The 20,946-nt window shown below is 38.7% G+C and overlaps 1 protein-coding gene across 2 annotated transcripts in view; it reads right to left on the bottom strand.

Moving 5' to 3' along the window:
* The window catches only part of STIM2 (stromal interaction molecule 2), a 188,586-nt gene that overhangs the window by 117,767 nt on the left and 49,873 nt on the right, over positions 1–20,946 (bottom strand). The gene's annotated exons all lie outside the window — the stretch shown is intronic.

Below are 20,946 nucleotides of genomic sequence, written 5' to 3'. Positions count from 1 at the left end.
TAATATATGAACATATTGACTAAAAATAAATAAACCAACTTAATTGATATCAAACTACAACAAGTACTAAATTCAAGTTGTCCACATTCTTCCACATCTTCAATCATCTTCTTCTTATTCAACTCATTATATTTGTAAATTAACCCCCCCCAAAAAAAACAGATAAACTCCCTCCTCAAAAACTAAAAAAAAAAAAAAAAAAAATTACAGAGCACAAGGGGGTTTTTTGGTATAGTCCAGTTTAAAATGTAAGTCCTTAGGGCAACATCACAAAGAATACAAGAAAAAGAAATGTAGAATACCGACATGCTCCTTAGAAATGTCTTTATCATTTTTCTAACATTCTAAAAGTCCATCATATGACTCTCTAAATGTGTAACTTCTTAGATTCAACAAGGAAAAACTGAATTTTTAAAAACCTTGTTCTTCATATTTCTCTTAATATAAATTTACTGCCTAAATAATTTTGTATGGAAATGAGTGAATCCTCCCATGTAGATTGTAAAAAATAAGAATTTAGAGAGAATATGTAATTTTTCATGACTTAAAATGAGATTAATAAAAACTACCTCTTGCTGACCTCATATAGTAAACAGTCTATACACCAAAATGGAAAAGTACTGTCACAACTTCACTCACACCCAATCTGGCTGACTGGTAGACTGACAAATTCCAAGAACTGATTTATACCAAGTCACTAAAATAGTAAAATAATATCCTTTTAAAATGTCATCGAATTCACATGTATTTCCACAAATAGTGTGGTCTTAAAGTCAAAGCTATGGTTTTTCCAGTAGTCATGTATGGATGTGACAGTTGGACCATAAAGAAGGCTGAAAGCCAAAGAACTGATGCTTTTGAATTGTAGTGCTGGAGAAGATTCCTGAGAATCTCTTGGACTGCAAGGAGATCACACCAGTCAATCCTAAAGGAAATCAACCCTGAATATTCACTGGAAGGACTCTTGCTGAAACTGAAGCTCCAATACTGGCCAATTTTATGTAAAAAGCTGACTCACTGGAAAAGACCTAGATGAAGGGAAAGATTCAAGGCAAAAGAAGAAAGGGGTGGCAGAGGATAAGATGATTAGATAGCATCACTGACTCAATGGACATGAATCCGAGCAAACTCTGGGAGATAGTGAAAGAACGAAGAACCCGGTGTGCTGCAGTCCATGAGCTTGCAGAAAGTCAGGCATGACTTAGTGACTGAACAACAACAACAGTTTAAAATCGTTATCAACAACAGTTAAAAACCCAGTTTATCATCTGGTCTTATTACAAATTAACTGACTGTGGACAAATCACTTGTCCTTGTGTCTTAGTTACATTTCCTCTAAAATAAAACAAGTAGACTAGATATTTACTAAGCTCTATTGCAGTTATGATGGCCTGCTGCTGCTGCTCAGTCGTATCAGTCGTGTCCGACTCTGTGTGACCCCATAGACGGCAGCCCAACAGGTTCCCCCGTCCCTGGGATTCTCCAGGCAAGGACACTGGAGTGGGTTGCCATTTCCTTCTCCAATGCATGAAAGTGAAAAGTGAAAGTGAAGTCGCTCAGTCGTGTCAGACTCTTAGCGACTCCATGGACTACAGCCTACCAGGCTCCCCCGTCCATGGGATTTTCCAGGCAAGAGTATTGGAGCGGGTGTCTTTGCCTTCTCCATAATGGCCTAAGAGTATCTAATTCTGCACTGAGGAAAAAAAATAAGAAAAAAAGTCAGTCCTGGAGATTAACTTCCTTTAAAAACAAAACAATTTAAGCCTCTAACACCTACATGTTCTACTTACAGACCATTTTGGCAATTTAACAGTTTTAATAGTTTTAAATCAAAACCTAATTTTCATTCCTTTAGTCTTGAAAGAGAAGGAAACAGAAAAGCCTATAAAAATAAAAAAATGAAATTATAAGTTACGTGACATAAATGTGTAAATATTTAAAACTCTGATTAACATTTGCTAAAAATCTAAGAACTTATAAAAACAATGGTCAATTATAATGCCTAATTCACAAAACATCCAGATCCTGAGATACCCACAACTTTTCCTGAATTGATGCAAAATAAAATATAAGCTCTCAGGTATCACAACAACATATGGCATAAAGAAGATTATGTGTACAATGTGTTACTGCCTCTCACAGACATATTTTTATACATATTTTATTTTGCAAATAAGCATATGAAGTGAAAGTTTATTATAACTAGCACATAAGGAAAGGGTCAGCATCACTCACTCTGATTAAAAAGGCTTTGTTGTTAAACTATCTAAGCAGTCAACAGTGAGGAAGGTAGAAATGTTAAAAAGCAGAGAAAAGGAGGAAGTCTTATAATCTGTAAAAAAAAACTCATATGTAAAAATTGTATTTTTTAACTTAAATTAATAAAACACTATCTTTCAGAATCTACCTCTGAATTTAACTTCTTCATGAAGTATTTCATAAAAACCAACTCCTGAGTACTTCTTTCTCTGAACGCCATTCCATCCATTCAACAAATATCTACTGAGCACTACCGTGTCAGGCATTGGAAATAGCAGTGAACAACAGAGAGAAAAATTTCTCATAAAACTTTCATTCTCGTGGAGGAGATGCTGCTGCTACTGCTAAGTCACTTCAGTCGTGTCCGACTCTGTGTGACCCCATAGACGGAAGCCCACCAGGCTCCCCCGTCCCTGGGATTCTCCAGGCAAGAACACTGGAGTGGGTTGCCATTTCCTTCTCCAATGTGTGAAAGTGAAAAGTGAAGTCGCACAGTCGTGTCCGACCCTTAGCGACCCCACGGACTGCAGCCTACCAGGCTCCTCCATCCATGCAATTTTCTAGGCAAGAGTACTGGAGTGGCTTGCCATTGCCTTCTCCGAGGCAATGTGGAGGAGATGAGCACAAGATACATAAGCAAAATGAATAGCATGTTAGGAGTGGAAAATATTAAGGGGAAACAGAACAAACAGCAGATAATGAAATGACACAGAATTTGAAATTCTCAACTATATCTTTATTCTCAAATCATTCTTTAATGTTGTACCAGAATGGCCGAGCAGTTAAGGCACTGGACTTAAGATCCAATGGATTTATATCCTCATGGGTTCAAACCCCACTTCGGGTACAACAGGTCCTGCTTTTGGCTTCCCTGATAGTTCAGTTGGCAAAAAATCCGCCTGCAATGTGGGAGACCTGGGTTTGATTCCTGAGTTGGGAAGATCCCCTGGAGAAGGGAAAGGCTACCCACTCCAGTATTCTGGCCTGGAGAATTCCATGGACTGTACAGTCAGTGGGGTCACAAAGAGTCAGACACGACTGAGCGACTTTCACTTTAACCTCTAATTGCTTAATGTGATTTTGTCCATATGACTAAGCTTATGAAAAGGGCAGGGGCCATGTTCTTCCATTTCGCACATGCTCATAATACCCACAACTTAGTTGGACACATTCTGGACCTCTGTAAATTCCGCTACTTCATACATTAACCAAATCACAAAGTTCTAGTCTTCCGTACTGTGCAAACCACTGGCCAGCATTAGAAATTAAAGAGATAATAAGAATATCCTGTACTTGAAAAAGCTCACAGGCTAGGGAGCAAAAAGGCATGCTGTTGGCACTGAGTACATTAATCGCAGAGTGCTGTGACAGCATGGAGGGATGGCACCTACCCAGCCTGGGAAAGAAGGGGCAGAACTTTTCTAGAGGTAAACATGGGGAGTTTTAAAGAACTGTATTGATTAAATGCATGCATCATATAGTCAGTGGCATGAAAAGAACACGAAACACTCAGAGAAATGCAACTGGTTGATATGGCTGGCACAAATTACATTCAGAGGAAAAAAATAAACAAGAGATCAAATAGGACACTGGTAAAAAGGGATAAAAACTCTAAAAGTAGTTTTTCCATACTAAGGAATTTGGATTTTTTATCCTGAAAACTATGAGAAGCCCACTAGGGATTTCAAGGAGAAGACCAACAAAATCAGATTCATATAGAGAGTTTGTTCTGGTGACAGTGGAAGACAAATGGAGACAAGACTGGGAGGCACAATCATCAGAAGTGCTGCAGAAATCCTGGCAGCACTCAACAGCCCGTGTTCCCAAGGAATGGGAAGGTAAATGACGAAGACTGCTCTCAGGTTTGGTGTTTTGCCATGAGCAGAAGGAAAGGAAAGACAGGAGCTGAGGATACGGCAAGAATATCCTTCATTTCTCCATATGAAATTCTGTTTCCGTTTGGTACAGTGTCTTATGGCCTTTGAATTCTAACTTAGATGAGTTGTGAATTCTGAACTCTATTACCTGTTCCAGAAAAACATCTATTTCTGCTTAATTGACTATGCTAAAGCCTTTGACTATGTGGATCACAATAAACTGTGGAAAATTCTGAAAGAGATGAGAACACCAGACCACCTGACCTGTCTCTTGAGAAACCTGTATGCAGGTCAGGAAGCAACAGTTAAAACTGGATATGGAACAACAGACTAGTTCCAAATAGGAAAAGGAGTACATCAAGGCTGTATACTGTCACCCTGCTTATTTAACTTATATGCAAAATGCATGAGCCACTTCATTTTCACTTTTCACTTTCATTCACTGGAAGAGGAAATGGCAACCCACTCCAGTATTCTTGCCTGGAGAATCCCAGGGACACGGGAGCCTGGTGGGCTGCCGTCTATGGGGTCGCACAGAGTCAGACAATACTGAAGTGACTTAGCAGCAGCAGCAGCAAAATATATCAAGAGAAACGCTGGGCTGGAAGAAGCACAAGCTGGAATCAAGACTGCTGGGAGAAATATCAATAACCTCAGATATGCAGATGACACCACCCTTATGGCAGAAAGTGAAGAGGAACTCAAAAGCCTCTTGATGAAAGTGAAAGAGGAGAGTGAAAAAGGTGGCTTAAAGCTCAACATTCAGAAAACTAAAATCATGGCATCTGGTCTCATCAGTTCATGGCAAATAGATGGGGAAACAGCGGAAACAGTGTCAGACTATTTTTGGGGGGCTCCAAAGTCACCGCAGATGGTGATTGCAGCCATGAAATTAAAAGACGCTTACTCCTTGGAAGGAAAGTTACAACCAACCTAGATAGCATATTGAAAAGGAGAGACTACTTTGCCAACAAAGGTCCGTCTAGCCAGTAGTTATGTATGGATGTGAGAGTTGGACTATAAAGAAAGGTGAGCACCGAAGAATTGATGCTTTTGAATTGTGGTGTTGGAGAAGACTCTTGAGAGTCCCTTGGACTGCAAGGAGATCCAACCAGTCCATCCTAAAGGAGATCAGTCCTGGGTGTTCATTGGAAGGACTGATGTTGAAACTGAAACTCCAATACTTTGGTCACCTGATGCAAAGAGCTGACTCACTGGAAAAGACCCTGATGCTGGGAAAGATTGCGGGCAGGAGGAGAAGGGGACAACAGAGGATGAGATGGTTGGATGGCATCACTGACTCAACGGACATGAGTTTGGGTAAACTCTGGGAGTTGGTGATGGACAGGGAGGCCTGGCATGCTGCAGTTCACAGGGTCGCAAAGAATCGGACACAACTGAGTGACTGAACTGAACTGAACCTGTTCCAAGGTCTTTTTCATTTTTTTCTCAGTTGTTTTTCCTTCTAGGTTAATTCAGCACAACTGACCATTTTAACGCAAAGTAGGTGATCTAAATTTCTTTTAAAATATACAAACTGGTATAAAAGGACTATGCATATAATGAATCAGGATTAACAGACAAATTTCAAAGACAACTGCTAAAATACCAAAATCTGTCTCCTTTGCCAACATCATACAGACATCTACCTTAGCTACCCAAAATGCACCATGTACTCTACAACCAGTTTCTCACTTAAACAAAAATCACTTGTTCATTTACACATGATAAGGAGTGCCTGTGCAAACATCCACCGAAAATACTCCCTTTAGTGCCCTCGTGTGTGTGCATTTTAAGTCGCTTCAGTCGTGTCCGACTCTTTGCAACCCTATGGACTGTAGCCTGCCAGGATTCTCTGTCCATGGGATTCTCCAGGCAAGAATACTGGAGTGGGTTGCCATTTCCTTCTCCATGGGATCTTCTCGACCCAGAAAATGATCCTGTGTCTGTCTCCGGCACTGGCAGGCAGTTTCTTTACCACCAGCACCACATGGGAAGCTTTCAGTGCCCTCATCTTGTGTTAAATGCAACATGAAGTAATGTATCTTTTTAGCATTATTATGCTGAGCATTCCTTTCTCTTCTCTGGATCAAGAACAGCACATTCCAGTGAGAAAAAAATAAAAAAGAAATCAGGTGAAAGAGAGAAAGACTTAACCAACCAAAGTCAGCAATCAACACCATTGTTAAGTTCTATCTTGCTTTCCTTTACCCAAACAAATGCTCAGTCTGATTCTGCAGAAATAATTAATGAATTAAAATGCTTTCACCTAATAAGAAACATCTAATGTATTCTAGAAGCCAATGCTATTTTATGTACGTAATGTAATCCCTACAACGCTGTGTGAAGAACATATTCATTTTTCAGATGAGGAAATGAGACTTATGAGTAACCTGATAAAGATTACACCCCTAGAAATGACAGACTTGGGATTCACACCAGTCTTCAAGACTCAGGTTTGAGTGTCAGTATAATGAATATACATACATCAGTGTTACCAGTGTCAGAGAAGAATAAGGAATCGCTATCATAGATAATGCCCAAACCTGGCTGAGAAGCAGAGGAAATAAGAAGCACAACTGTGTCCCATGGAAGAGGATCATTAGACACCTCATGAATTACAGACACAATCTAAAATACGGCCTACCCTTCTTAGCTTTCCTCTCCTTTTGATAATAACATACCTTTAAGTCACACTCCCCTTGAATAAACCTTTACTATACTACCACAGTGATAGACATATATTCAAAGTTTGAAAATGAAACTGTTAGTTGCTCAGTCGTGTCTTGACTCTGCTATCCCATGGACTGTGGCCCGCCAGGCTCCTCTGTCCACAGAACTCTCCAGGCAAGAACACTGGAGTTGGTTGCCATCCCATTCTCCAGATGATCTGTCTGACGCAGGGATCAAACCCGGGTCTCCCACACTGCAGGTAGATTCTTTACTGTTTGAGCCACCAGGGAAGAACTGAAAGCTTAAACATATATAAATATGAGAAGCCAAATAAACTTCTGAATTTAAGTTATTCACCTGGAAAAATATATAAATGCCAGGCTTCAGGTTAGAAGCCAGGTATATAAAGGGTAAAAACAAAGTTAAACATGGCAAATGGAATGACAGACATGTAATAAATATTTAATGGCAGCAAAACTTCGAAAGTAGTCCTGCACAGCGAGAAAAAGATTTGAGAAGAAAGTGATATTCACACTGAATCTTGAAAGATGAGCAAGTGTTCTCTAGGAAGACATCAATAGGCAAGAACATAAGCTGCTAATAGTTATTATATAACAAACTAATGATGACAATAACTATCAATTATGGCGTGTCTATTATCACATAAATCTATATGTTATATATTATACATTTCACTTTGCCTATAAAACAGGCACTATTATTACCATTTGACAAGATAATTAAGACAGAAGACTGACATTATCAATGAAGGCCAGATTATGGAGGGATCTACAGATTACTATAAAGTGCCAAAAAGGGGAAAAAATACTAATAGATTACTCACTGAAACCCCCTATTTGCAGTTTCCCCAATCTGCAAAGCTCTTTTTCCCAAGTACACCCATTGCTGGTAACTCTTTTCATTCCAGCACAAATGTTTCTCCTCAGAGGTCATCTTCTTTCCTCATCTAAAATATTCCTTGCCTTTTCTATTTGCTATGTTTTTCTTCACAGCACTTAATCACAGTGCATATATTATGTATTTATTTTCTTACTGTCCACTCGTCCACTATCATGCAATCATGAGATTATAAGCACTGCTCTTCCTTGAGTCCCTAGAACAGGGTCTGGCACATAGTAAGCACTCAAAAAATGTGTTCACTGAATTACTTACCTAACTGGTTTCCAATACAAATGTTTGGAAGAGAAAAACTTTTCATGAAATTACTTGGCTGATAAGAAAACTAAGATGTAGAAACTGACAATAAAAATCCCTTACCTCTTTACGACACCAACGTTAACTCTAAGCAGTGAGTTGAAATCTATTAATATTACTCCTCCTCTCATGAAAACTATTCAGTAGCCTCCAAGAGCCTTAAGTATGAAGTCTTATCTATCTACTGTCAAAGACAGCTGTATAAATACTTAATGAACAAAATATATAACACATTATTAAAAAATTAATGGAAGGAGAACTTTAAAATATTTAAGATTCAAGGCTCTAAAACTTGAGCAGTAAAGATAAAATTTCATGAAGGCAAGGCCTAAGCTTGTTTTTACTGATTGTTGTTTTAGTCACTCAGTCATGTCCAACTCTTTGCGACCGCATGGTTCCTCTGTCCATGGGATCTCCCAGGCAAGAATACTGGAGAGGGTTGCCATTTCCTTCTCCAGGGGATCTTCCCAACTTAGTGATCAAACCCATGTCCCCTGCACTGGCAGACAGACTCCTTAGCACTGAGCCACCAGAGAAGCCCCATTTTATTGATTACATTACTATTATATGTTAGATGTATATTATTACTATACAGTGTGTGCATGCTCAGTTGCTTCAGTCGTGTCTGACTCCGCGATCCTATGGACTGTAGCCCACCAGACTCTTCTGTCCATCGAATTCTCCTGGCGAGAATATTGGAGTAGGTTGCCATGCCTTCCTCCAGGGGATCAGCACTCCTAATAAATAATTATGCCTGACTGATTTTTACATGCAAGCAATTGCATTTTTGGTGGTATTATGAAAAAGAAATTGGATTTTAATAAGCAGGGTTTTAAAAAAAGAGAAAACAACAAACCCAAAGAGGAAGTAAGATAAGATCTGGGACCTACAAAGAGCAGTCTGCTGGGACTGGCTCAGCAGAGAGTGCTACTCCGGGCTCCTCCCTGTTCACCTCTCCCCAGATGCCGCCTCTGGCCTTCACTAGAGTCGGGCAGGGACGTCAGTCCCACATTACAAGGAACTGTCCTCTGCTAGACAACACTCCTCCCTGAAAGGAGGAAGGAAACACTAGCAAGTGGAGAAGCAGTAGGATGTGAACCTAGTGGCCTGGGGCTATTAGTCAGTGAATGACAAGGAACCGAGAATTAAAATTAAAAAAAAAATAGAATATTCAAGAAGCTACTGATAAGTTTTAAGTGGCTGGGAAAGGTTGAAGGTGGGAGGAGAAGGGGACGACAGAGGGTGAGGTAGTTGGATGGCACCACCAACTCAATGGACACGAGCTTGAGTAAACTCCGGTGATGGACAGGGAGGCCTGGCGTACTGCAGTCCACGGGGTCACAAAGAGCTGGACACGACTGAGACTGAACTGAACTGTGACTTGCTGGTAACTGTAACAGAGATAAGTCACAATTTATATTTCATGTAGAGCTTTCAAGTTTAAAAAATGCTTTCCTATATAGTCAGTTTCATCTTAGTTTACAGAGGAAAACTACAGTCTCAGTTAACATGCGTGTCACCACCGAACGCCTATTCCAACTGCAGGCAGGAAGTAAGAGAACATAAAGCACAATCGCAGCAGTTGGTCGGATGGAAAAGGTCAGACTCAAGTGACACCTGAGATGCAGTCAGAGAAAGGAGGCAACTATGACTGACATTTCTGAACTACGAGTCTAGGTAAAACAAAGGTCCACCTCTATTTGGCGGAGTGTAACCAAACAACATAGTCACAAAATGCATCAAAAGTGATTTCATTAAGCCTTTGCTAGAGACCAATATTTATGCCATATTCTTTTTTTGTCCCAGTCAATTGATACAGGCAGGGATACAGTTCAGAAACGTAAGAAAATAAGAACTTAAGAAATAAATGAACCTGAAAAAGCAAATCCAGTCTTTAAAGCTAGTTTCCCTCCTATAAAACCTTTAAGGTCAGCAATTTCATAACAACCAAGAAGGAGAGCCAGCTGACTTTTAATCACAAACCAATGACTGAAGCCCACTAACAACGTCTAACATCATATACAGCCAAGAACTTGACTTACCACACTGGTGACTATTTATGAGTCTCATGATTAGGATTTTCTTAATTATTACCACTGAGAAAAAAATTTTAAACAAATATTGCTCATACTTAGTACTTTCATTAATGGTTCAAGCCATTTATCAAATCAAATACTGCAATCTGAGTATTTTGAGATATCTTCTCTAAAATCTTCAGAGATTACCATTTGGTGTCATTTTCCAATAAACCAACAATCTTATTCAAATTCAAAAAGAAAGTGAATAATGACTTCTTTCTTTTTTGATATCCTCTTTAAGGCAGAGTCTATTTTCCCAGTGTCAAGCATATAACCAAAACATGCCATATAGGAGGATTAATTTATTTTTTTGAGAAACATCCATTGATATTATCAAATTACGACTTAAGTGTTATACTGCACAGAAAATAAAGGGCCTGTTCTTTGAAATCTCTCCTGACTAATGACTGGAGCTCTGAATGACTTTGTTGACAAAGTAGTAGTCTGACTCTTGTAAAGAGAAAAAACTTTCCCCAATCTGTTAGCTAAAAATTTCCCTTAAAATCTGCTAAGTCCAAAAATACCTTCCAAATGTTTTAAAACAAACTATTGGATACAAACTCAGTTACTTAGGTCCATTGTCACTTTCCAGGGACATCTTTCAATTTACCATCTCTGATTATTTCACTCCCACTTATTCCCCCGCCCACACAAAACATGTTGTCCTTGTCACCTCAAGAAGTTCCCACTAATCTTAAAGGTAGGAGACAGAAGGTAATCCCCTCTGCCTCAAAACTCTTAATATGCAAATCACTTACCAAACATTCTTCAATCCAAAAATATCTACACTTATATTCATGGTTAACCAATATGTTCCTTTGATTTTAAAATATTAATATTAATAAATATTAATAAATGAGCAGGAGTATTTATACAGCTGTATTTATCTCTACATTCACTGACCGCTGCCTAATTTTTCCAATTGTATTTTATACTATAACCTCCTAGAAAGCAATACTATGTCTGTACATGACATTGTTGGATCTGTCACATGCAGGAAAATACTGCTGACTAGGTGGAAAAAACAGAAGAAAACTGGTGCATGTATGCACTTATTTACTGACTCCTGGTTTCCCAGGATGCTATGAACACTAATGATGATTAGCAATATTCTGTGCATAGAGCAATGGAATAGCTTTGCTTATTTTTGTTTGTTTTGGAGGGAAGAAAATGGTAACTCCAAATTACAAACAGAACACTGTGCATGTACTTTATGCCACTAATTCATATTCTTAAAATGGCTAAAATGGTAAATTTGATGTTATATATATTTTACAATTTTTTAAAAAGCTATGAGCAAAACAAGTAGCAAACAAAGACTATTAAAACCATTCTGCCTATATCAACACTTGGGGAAATAAAGAACATTACTGGTACTGCCAGGCACTGATCTAAGAGCATGACATTGTCTCAATTCTTTCTCAGCACAAGAAATCAACAACAGTAAGAAACTAAAAACAGTATTCCAATTTTACCGATGAGAAAGGTTGAGCATTCTATAGGGGAAAAAATAACTTTCAATTCATTCTCATTCTGCCACTTATTATACAACCTCAGGAAACTTATTTAACTTCTTTTGCGTTAACTACTTCATCTATAAAATGGGAATAACAGTATATTTACAAAGTTGTTGTTAGGATTAAATGATATATCAAAAACAAAACATCTAACACAGTGTTGGCACATACTTAGAACTTCACAAACCACACTCAATAGATACCTTTTATTATTATCCAGAAAGGTAAAGTGCCCATTGAAAGTAAACAGCACAGCAGGAATTCAATGCCAAGTCTCTTGCAATCTAAGTGTACTCTTCCTATTATACTGCTATTACCTTAACAGGTAGCAAAAACATTAGTTTTTAATTAGACTTAACTCTGAATATCTTTTGCCTGATCCCAAAACCAAATACACCCTAAAATATAAAATGAGAAGATAAAGAAGGACTAGAGTATTTGTTGGATAACTTACATGCCAGTTGCTTGGCTTGGCTAAGCAACTTCTCTCTACTTCTAAGAACTTCTACTTCTCTCAACAACCCTACCAAGTTGGAAACATACTAGAGCTTCTCACGATGAATTAGCCAAGACTCTCATACATAAAATAATTTACCCCCAGATCAAAAGTTTTAATCATTTTGCTGAAATTCAACCTAGATCTGTCCAAATCCAAAGAACTTAATTTTTCCCTATATCCCACAATCTGTCCAAAGAAAAAGACTTCACCATTTTAAAAACACCCAAAAAGAATATTTTGTGCAATATTCTCATCACCTGAAACATAACAAGCACTCAGTAAGTATATACCGAATGAGTGAATCAATACAGAAAGTTAATCAGTGGTCATGGGTTAAGCTGGCTTATATTTATATTTGCCTAACTTTTAATTACACTAGAAAACTTTCTCTTTTATATGGAACAATCATATCAACAAAGTATGACCAAACCACCAAATGTGACAAGAAACTGAGCACTTTAGCTGACATCAACTTGACTCTTACAAGTGCTAAGGGTCAAAAACTCTAAAGTCATTCTTGACGACACTCATACACATCACATCTGACCTCAAGAAACCTGTTGGTTCTCCCTCTGAAACATTATGTAGACTCTGACCTATTCAGGGTCACCATCTCTTGCATGGATTACTGTGCCTCATCTTTAATGTCTTCTCTCTCCTCCTGTTATAGCTAAATCCACGGACACCCACTATAACCACCCCTCTGTAAACACCCTCACCTCCTTCTCTATTATCTCACTTGGTTAGCCAGGCCAAAATCTTGATAAAAATCTAATTCTCCTCCTACTGTACCTCTATACCCATGCATCTAAACAAGGCTGATCATGATGCCTGAAATTCATAACCACAGACTTCAATGGCACCCTAATGTTGCCAGGTAATCATACTGTAACTATCTGGTCTATTCACTCTCCCAGTCTATTTCACACCTTCTTGATCCTCAACCCTTAATGTCTTATCCTCATCCTTCTTCATGGCAATGACTCTGTTTCTCATGCTGCACTGAAAAAAAAATTTTTAATGAAGCAATTAAAAGAGATTTTCCATAAACTCTCATGACCAATCAACCCCCCAGTGTCTGCACATCATACTGTGCCTCTGATCTACTGACACAGATGAATTATCCAACTTTCTATATAATGTTAACCTCTACCCTTGTGAACTAAATCTCACCCCACTGAACTCCTCAATAGCACTACTCCAAGTATTCTTAAGTATTCCTTAACATTTTAACATTTTGTTCTCAGCAGATCACTAGCATCAGAATATAAACATCCTTTTCTCTCATTCTTAAAAAAAAAAAAAAAGACAAAATACTTTTAATTTCACTTCACTACTGTAAAGAAAGCTGCTGCTACTGCTGCTAAGTCACTTCAGTCGTGTCTGACTCTGTGTGACCCCACAGACGGAAGCCCACCAGGCTCCCCCATCCTTGGGATTCTCCAGGCAAGAACACTGGAGTGGGTTGCCATTTCCTTCTCCAATGTGTGAAAGTGAAAAGTGAAAGTGAGGTCACTCAGTCCTGTCCGACCCTTAGCGACCCCACAGACTGCAGCCTACCAGGCTCCTCCATCCATGGGATTTTCTAAGCAAGAGTACTGGAGTGGCTTGTCATTGCCTTCTCCAGTGAAGAAAGCTGAGCACCAAAGAATTGATGCTTTTGAATTGTGGTGTTAGAGAAGACTCTTGACAGTCCCTTGGACTGCAAGGAGATCCAACCCGTCCATCCTAAAGGAGATCAGTCCTCAGTGTACATTGGAAGGACTGATGCTGAGACTGAAACTCCAATACTTTGGCCACCTCATGCGAACAGTTGACTCACTGGAAAAGACTCTGATGCTGGGAGGGATTGGGGGCAGGAGGAGAAGGGGACGACAGAGGATGAGATGGCTGGATGGCATCACCTACTCGATGCACACGAGTTTGGGTGAACTCTGGGAGTTGGTGATGGACAGGGAGGCCTGGCATGTTGCAATTCATGGAGTCACAAAGAGTCAAACATGACTGAGCAACTGAACTGAACTGAATTGAACTCATCTTTCAGAAAATCTCCTCGAAAACACTGTTAATTTACCATCTCTAATTTCTCTCCTCCCTTTCTGTGAAAATACACTCCAACCAAAATAATCTTGAGAAAGAACAGATCTGGAAGAGTCAAGTTTCTTGACTTCAGACTATACTACAAAGCTACAGTAATCAAAACAGTATATGGTACTGGCACAAAAAACACATACAGATCAACAAAACTCAATAGAGACTCCAGAAATAAACCTTATGGTCAACTGATCTCCAACAAAGGAAGGAAGCAAAAATATACAATTGAGAAGACAGTCTCTCAAATGAGTGATGCCAGCAAAACTGGATAGCTATATCTAAAATCAAGTAATCAGAACATTCACCAATCCATATACAAAAGTACACTGAAAATGGATTAAAGACCAAAACATAAGACCAGATACAGATACTATAAAACTCCTAGAGGAAAACATAGGTGAAACACTCTTTGACATATATCACAGCAATATTTTTTTGGATCTGTCTCCATAAAGCAAAGGAAATAAATGCAAAAATAAACAAATGAGACCTAATTAAACTTAAAAGCCTTTGCATAGCAAAGGAAACCATCAACAAAAAGACAACCTACCAAATGGGAGAAAATATTTGTGAATGATATGACCAATAAGGGATTAATATCCAACATATATAAAAAGCTCATATAGCCCAACATCAAAAAGAAACTCAATGAAAAAATGTACAGAAGAAAACAGACATTTTTTCAAAGAGGAAATGTAGACGGCCAACAGGCAGGCACATCAAAAAGTGTTCACCATCAGTAATCATCAGAGAAATGCAAATTAAATACACAATGAGATTATCACATCATACCTATCAGAATGGCTATCATCAATAAGAACACAAATAACAAATATTGGAGAATATGTGGAGAAAAAAGAACCCTCATATACTGTTGGTGGGAACATAAACCAGTGCAGGCCAGCATGAAAAACAGGAGGGAAGTTTCTTAAAAAATTAGAAACACAACTACCATTTGACCCAGCAATTTTGCTCTTGGGTATATATCTCCCTCAAAAAGAAAAAAACATCAGAATACTAATTCAAAAAGATATACGCACCTCAATGTTCAAAGCAGCATTACTTATAATTGCCAATATATGGAAGCAACCTGAGGATCCACCAACAAAAGATATGGTATATACATACAATGGAATACTACTCAGTTATTAAAAAAAGAATGAAATTTTGCAGCAATTTGGATACACTTGAAGATTATTATACTGAGTGAAATAAGTCAGAAAGAAAAAGATAAATACTGTAAGATACCACTTACATGGGAAATCTAAAAAATACAACTAGTGAATATAACAAAAAATAAAAAGGAAGCAGACTCACAGATAGAGAAAGCAAACTAGTGCTTGGTGGAGAGGGGCAATATATCTGTGGAGAAATGGGAGATTCAAACTGCTGAGTGTAAGATAGGATCAAGGATGTACCGAGTTGGCCAGTAAGTTCATTCAGGTTTTTCCATAAGATGTAATGAAAACCCCAAACAAACTTTTTGGCCAACCCAATACTGTGCATCAGAGGAAACATAGCTAATAGTTAGGAGTAACTGAAAATGGAAAGTAACCTTTAAAAATTGAATTTAAAAAATGTTTTAAAATACATTCCAGTCAGGTTTGTGCTCTTACCACTTCACCTAAACGGTCCTGGTCAAAATCATCAGTGATCTTACATTATTAAATTTGATAGTCAACTCTCAGTTCTCATATTACTTGGCCTATCAGTAAGTATCTGCCACAGCTGATCAGTCTCTTCTTTTTCCACATTTCAGGACAACATAGTATTGTTGTTCTCCTCCTCACGGACTGCTTTTTCTGTCTTCTCTTCCATAGGGCAAAAGAAATTTGGGGGGATGATGGCTATGTAAATTATCTTGACTGTGGCAAAGATTTATACATATATACTAACTGTGGCAAAGTATATATACATATACTAACACTTTGCCAACTGTACACTTTTAATAGAAACCATTTATTATACGTCAATTATACCTCAAAAAAAAAACCTGTCAGCCTTCACATACTATTCCTGGTCTCTAAGACTGCTCAGAGATCATGACAACAGGATTATTAAAGTTGTTTTTAGACCCTAGAATGAAAATATCCTGGCCACTGAGAACAGTTAGTTCCTTTCTCATCCTATTCTCTCAAAATAACTTGGATCTACCATTTTCAATCAAATTACTTTCCTAACAAAAGAGAGAGTCAAATGGGTGGTGAAGACTTTGACTCTCTATTATCATCCATTATGATTACAAGATCAGAAATAATGTGCTACTTGCCTTATTTTTCTCCAAACATTCAAAATGTCTTTTATTAATCTTAGCAGGGTCTGCAATCCTCAGCTAAATTTGGCCTTTAAGAACTATGAAGATGGTTGACAGAGATCTGTGCCACTTTCTTATTTACTGTCAGTTATGTGTCCTATTTTCTATCTTTCCATAATTTTATATCCCTGTCTCAACTAACATTAACCTGTATCGAGTATTTTAATAAATACTACCAATAAGTAATTAAATAAATAAGTAAATAGTACTTAAAACATGAAAAGAAACATATACATTAAAATATTTTACAAAAAATCCAATATGTGGGGGGGGGGGACATGTAAAACTGTCAGAGACAGCAATACTTCACGGAAATTAAATATTCAAGAAACCACTCTAGTTACGCCACAACTTCAAAAGTTCAGCAAACTCAACAGCAGTGAGAAACTTGTGGAGACACGGGTGGGATGGTGTCAGATTTACGTTTGGAATAGAACATTCAAGTAGCTCCAGTATGTGAATGTAAGGACAACCGATTAGAGGCAGAGAGACAAGTTATTTTATTATCCCAAGCCACAAGGTCTAAACTAAGGTTGTGCTAATAAGGTGAGATAGAATGAGGCAGATTACAAAAATATTTAAAAGATAAACTTCATTAATTCCTAGAGCTTTCATTTAATTCCACTGTGGTATGCAGTCTCCATTAAATAAAAGACTTTATTGACTATCAAGCATAAAGATAACGATGAATCATTTTCCTCTGTACTTCATAATTTTACAGAAAGACACATCTAGATGAATAAACTAAATTTCTGAATGATTAGAGACTAAAAACTAAGCTCATATAAACCTTTTTTTTTTTTTGGCACAGTTAACAACAGGAAGACTGTTCTGACAGAAAATCTAAGAAAACTCCACCACATGACAGATTGGAACACTGCAACAGGTCCCTTGCACTTCAGGATATGAAGAAAGGACAAGATGCAGGGTGGCATCAAATAAGTAGAATCTGGCTTAGAAGGATATGATGTCAAAAAGATGGACAATTATTGCATTCTTCCTGCCTACAGACCTCAGTCAGATATTTCTAAGAAATGATCTAGAAGGGAATAAAGAAGCCATTCATAAAATAATACTGATCACTTTAAGTAATGTGAGCTTTGCTTCCTGAAATGACTGTGTATATTCTATACTGAAAAGTCTTATTTACACTATTACCATAATCCAGGCATAAATTCAGCTTTCATCCAAAGAAACAGCTTTGTCACTAAAAGACTATTTCTATCCTAAACGTAGCTATACTCTTAACAATTTAGACCAAGGCTCTTTGCAAACTAGCAATCTGAAGATTGCAGAACTGGGTCAGTTTTCTAAACACAAACTTTTAGCTCTATTTTTGACACATGGTGAGGGGGGTAGTGGAATAAGTGTGAACAACAATTGTATGTCATCGGACTATCAAAAGCTCAAATCCATCTGTAAAGCAATTATCTTTCAATAAAAAATAATTTTTAAAAAAAAACCTCAAATCCTGTTTCAGCCTCTCTACCTCTCCATCACCGCCATCAGAGAGAACCTCACTGCTTCGCCCCACAGCCTTCCTGTAATGGTCTCCCTATCTCCAGGACCACCACGCTACAAATGTATCCCCCTTTATGGTAACCACATCTTTAGGATAAGATGATGGCCACATCTTCCCCTCCTGTTGAAATCCTTCAGTACTTCCCAGTCTCCCATAGAGTAAAGCTCAATCTCCACAACACGAAATACAAGACACATTCTGAACCCTTAAGAATCTCTTCACTAGTGATTAACTTCCTCTATAAAGACTTCCTAGTTGACTTCGTAACAGGTACTTCCTATTCTTCATTCTTACAGCGTTTTTATACATAACTATTATAATTATAGTGGTCCCATCACTTCATGGGAAATAGATGGGAAAACAGTGGAAACAGTATCAGACTTTATTTTTGGGGGCTCCAAAATCACTGCACATGCTGATTGCAGCCATGAAATTAAAAGATGCTTACTCCTTGGAAGGAAAGTTATGACCAACCTAGATAGTATATTAAAAAGCAGAGACATTACTTTGCCAACAAAGGTCCGTCTAGTCAAGGCTATGGTTTTTCCAGTGGTCATGTATGGATTTGAGTGTTGGACTGTGAAGAAAGCTGAGCGCCGAAGAATTGATGCTTTTGAACTGTGGTGCTGGAGAAGACTCTTGCGAGTCCCTTGGACTGCAAGGAGATCCAACCAGTCCATTCTAAAGGAGATCAGTCCTGGGTGTTCATTGGAAGGACTGATGCTAAAGCTGAAACTCCAATACTTTGGCCACCTCATGCGACGAGCTGACTCACTGGCAAAGAGTCTGATGCTGGGAAGGATTGGGGGCAGGAGGAGAAGGGGATGACAGAGAATGAGATGGCTGGATGGCATCAGAACTTGATGGACATGAGTTTGAGTGAACTCTGGGAGTTGGTGATGGACAGGGAGGCCTGGCGTGCTGTGATTCATGGGGTCGCAAAGAGTCGGACACGACTGAGCGACTGAACTGAACTGATTGTAATTACAAGTAGTAGTCTACCTATCAACGCAAAATTTCCTAAATAATCACAGTATCTTCAACTCCAGCATCAGACGTAAGCCATAATTTCAATTTTATCACAGTAACCATGTAACATTCAGCAAACCTCAACATCTCTGGTTCTTAGTTTCCCTAGCTGCAAAATTAGCATAAAATACTCATCCTCATGACTTCTTACAAGTAGCATTGAAAAATATAAGTAAAAAGCAATACTTCACTTTGGTAAACTTGGAGAACTACAGTGCAACTAACAACACTCATAAAACCTAAAAAGAAATTCACATTTATTACATAAAGGAACTAAACCTTCTCTGTGGAGGTATAAGCACTACCTTTGTGATAAGATGTATGTAATGAGTTTTATTTTAATAAAATGTCTTGTTTTTCAGAACAAAGAAGTCACAAGCTGTGTTAAATGTCACCTTCAACTTTAAATCAAAGTTACTTTAAACAAAATTACCATTAATTTTATATAAATCCTTATTAACTCCTCAGGGCTTTCCTAGTGGCTCAGACAATAAAGAATCTGCCTGCAATGTGGGAGACTTGGGTTCGATCCCTGGGTCAGAAAGATCCCCTGGAGAAGAAAATGGCAACCCACTCCAGCATTCTTGCCTGGTGAATTCCATGGTCAAGGGAGACTGGCAGGCTACCATCCATAGGGTTGCAAAGAGTCAGACACAACTAAGCAACTATACCTAACTCCTCAGAGAAATTTCTATTCATACAAAAGCAACACAGCCTCAGTTTCTAGAAAATTTTTACTCAAAATAACTATTAACAAATCTAGCATGTAATTCATTTAAAATATGGGTCACATATTTTTTACAAGACATTTGGGATTTTAAAGTTGCCTTAGCAAACCTGGGCTCCTCCCATTAATAAGTCCCCGTATGCTTCATCATTTCACAAGTAATAAGCTTCCTGGGAAAGAAGGGGTAAAAAAGAAAGGAAAGAGGAAATTCTCAAACAAGAACAGATAGCAAGAACTGGAAATAATAATTAGCAACTGAAATATGTGCTGTACTAATGAAGGAGAGGGGTTTCCCAAGTGGCGCTAGTGGTAAAGAACCTGGCTGCCAATGCAGGAGACATAAGAGACATGAGTTCGATCCCTGGGTCAGGAAGATGCCCTGGAGGAGAGCATGGTAACCCACTCCAGTATTCTTGCCTGGAGAACCCAAGGACAGAGAAGCCTGACTACAGGGCTACAGTTCACAGGGTTGCAAACAGTCCGACACAACTGAAGCAACTTAGCATGCATGCACAATGGGGCAAGAGGAGGGTAAGCTGGAGGAATGGAGAGCAGACTGGTCTGGGGTTTTCAGTTACTGTAGCAGTGAGAGAGAAGGAGGAAAAAGCTCCCATAAACAGGATGCTGTTGTTGTTGTTTAGTTGGTAAGTCGTGTCTCTTTTGTGACCCTATGGACTAGAGCCCACCAGGCTCCTCTGTCCATGGAATTTCCCCACCAAGAATACTGGAGTGGATTACCATTACATCTTCCAGGGGATCTTCCCAACCCAGAGATGGAATCCATGTCTCCTGCATTGGCAGATGGATTCTTTACCATTAAGCGTGTTCATTGGAGGGACTGATGCTGAAGCTGAAACTGGAATACTTTGGCCACCTCATGCGAAGAGTTGACTCACTGGAAAAGACTCTGATGCTGGGAAGGATTGGGGGCGGGAGAAGAAGGGGATGACCGAGAATGAGATGGCTGGATGGCATCACCGACTCTGTGGACATGAGTTTGAGTGAGCTCCGGGAGCTGGTGATGGACAGGGAGGCCTGGCGTTCTGTGATTCATGGGGTCGCAGAGAGTCGGACACGACTGAGCGACTAAACTGAACTGAACAAGGGAAGCCCACAAACAGGATACAATGTACAGAATCTTC

Source organism: Moschus berezovskii, chromosome 5, assembly GCF_049115385.1.
Source record: "Moschus berezovskii isolate FMDL1 chromosome 5, NW_MosBer_1.0, whole genome shotgun sequence".
Classification (NCBI taxonomy): domain Eukaryota; kingdom Metazoa; phylum Chordata; class Mammalia; order Artiodactyla; family Moschidae; genus Moschus; species Moschus berezovskii.
The sequence above is the reverse complement of the archived record's forward strand: the minus strand, read 5'-3'. Positions and strand labels throughout refer to the sequence as shown.